Genomic DNA, 2,487 nt, shown 5'->3' with positions numbered 1-2,487 from the left:
AAATAGAACCGAAGGAAAATTACTGCTCAATCAATAAAGGGAAAACCCATGAAACACCCAAGTTAATTAATTAGAACCATTGACATCGAACAATTTATTTTTGATAAATACTTTAGTTTTTTAGTGATTGTACAAGTATAAGGTAGCATTGTAGGTATCCAGGAGATAAACGTAATGACAAATCACGTGCTTTGAATTAATGTCTTGCTATATGTGCCCCTGATTGGCAGGATCCAACGAAATGTTCACATATTGACATATAGCGAGATATACCTCCAATAGTAAAACACGTGTAAGATAACAGGTGTGTTAATAGACACATATAAAGTAAATCACATGTAAGATTACAGGTGTGTTTATAGACATATACATAGTAAGACGTGTGACCAAGAGACTCGGTAAGCTTTTTTTTTACACAGATCATGATTGCATGGCTGTTTAGTAAAGTCACTGGTGACCGTTTAAACAATGCTGTGTTCTTGTTCCCGAAGTCGGTTTTCAACAATTATGTTTACAGCTATATAGTTATATATTAGGCAGGTAGCAAACTCTCTATAAAATAGTGATCCCGATCGTTAAGCTAACCTGGTTATATACAAAAGTTACGGGTATGTGTAGTTCATATACCCGATACGATAAAACATCAATGTAAAGGCTGGCGTGTACGTTCCCAATGATAATTATAATACCTCCCAATATGGATATTGTCTAGAGGTCAACGTCACTGGTAGGTCATCCTTGTCGGATGAAGTTCATAATGTAACATCTTGAGAATTCTATGTTGCATAATAACACAAAGAGTTGGTACGGATTTCCAATTTATGTAATGCAATTGAATATGTATACACACTTCTCTGAAAGAAAAAACACTGGCTATGTTTTTAAAATTGTAGTTTTAAATGTTAAAGGTTGTTCCTCCCAATTAATTATATAACAACGTAAAGAGAAATGGTTTCTTTTCGAAATCTATTTTCACATGTAGGAAATGATTAAGTATTGAGGATTTTAGGTTATAACGGAATATAAAACATTACTTATATAAGGATAGTTTGTTTTTAGAGGTCTAACGTCCTCGCAACATACATTTGTGGATGGTAAGATAAGGATAACAATAATAAAAAAAAGAGATTCTTAGATAAAGAAAGGTAGGCATTGCTTGTCCACCTGAATGAGTACCCGGTCGTCGCTGAACTTATTCCGATGATACCGTTGAAAAAAAAAAAAAAAACAAGTCTGTTTCACTTACTTAGAATTGTTATAGTACGTCGATGGTATTGAAATAATTTAAACATGCATATCTTTGATGCCATTTTACATGCAAAGGATCTTTCCCAATGTACTGTCTGTCCGGTTCAATTACCCATGTATTGCAGCTTTTATGAAACAGAGTACAAATAATTTCATAAAAATACCTAAATATCAACAAACTATTGTTTGAAAATACATTGCCGTTCAGAAAAGAACACCTTTTTATAAAAAAATAAAACCGTCGTTTTAGCTTTGCCGTCGACAAAGAGACCTCAGCTAGCCTAAACTGACTGTGCGGAAAATCGCCTACCTTACCTGGACAGCAGTCACCCGTGTTAACCGAGTTCTTCTAACGCTCTGGCTCCGACATAGGTTTAAGACTTATTTCCGTGTCGCTATTGTTGTCATGAACCATTTATTATGTTAAAGTTATAACGTTAATTTATTCACATATTAAATATAATACATATCATTTAATGGAAATGATAAAACATCAAAAGGCTGATATTGATTTCAAACATTAGTGTAGTGATCCTTTTCCAGTCAGTGTATTAATTGGATAGGAATGAAGCCATGTTACATCATTGTTGTGTATTTGGGATTTAGCAAGATCTTACGGGAATAGAATCCGACGAAATTGCACCATTTTGGCCCAGGGGTCATTCGGGTTCACCTTTTCTATAACGTGCTGGGATATCAACACACCTGTCATGTCACGTAATAATACATTCAGACAGTGTAAACTGTGTTTGTAAAGCTTTGTAAATCAACTGTTTATAAGGCTAGTCATACAGTTCAAAACATTTCCCGGGGAATCACACCGTTCACTATGTAACACTATATAACAATCAAGTTTTTGTAGATCAGGTATATTTTCGTGTATTGGTAACTCTTCAACTTCTCTGTTTAATTTTGTAGATTACATATTTATCAACACAGATATATACCTGGCCAGTATTCGGTAATTCAATAGCTTTTGGTGTGCAACAGGGTATGTCAAACTACAGTCTATTCATACGAATTAAATCTGCAGACAAAAAGAGCCAAATTCGTGGAAACCCAATGAGATATTTGCATGTGAAGAACTGTCACGCAAAATGATATAAATGTTGTAACCGGAAGGGTATCGAGCACAGCCAACCATCCTGAGATTGTTAAGGTGTTGTTAACGATATCAGGGTCAATAGTAACGTAGTTTTAAGTGTATAGTGAGGCCAACCAAACACACTTCCTTTTCCT

The sequence above is a fragment of the Pecten maximus genome, chromosome 19, assembly GCF_902652985.1.
Source record: "Pecten maximus chromosome 19, xPecMax1.1, whole genome shotgun sequence".
NCBI lineage: Eukaryota > Metazoa > Mollusca > Bivalvia > Pectinida > Pectinidae > Pecten > Pecten maximus.
The sequence above is the reverse complement of the archived record's forward strand: the minus strand, read 5'-3'. Positions refer to the sequence as shown.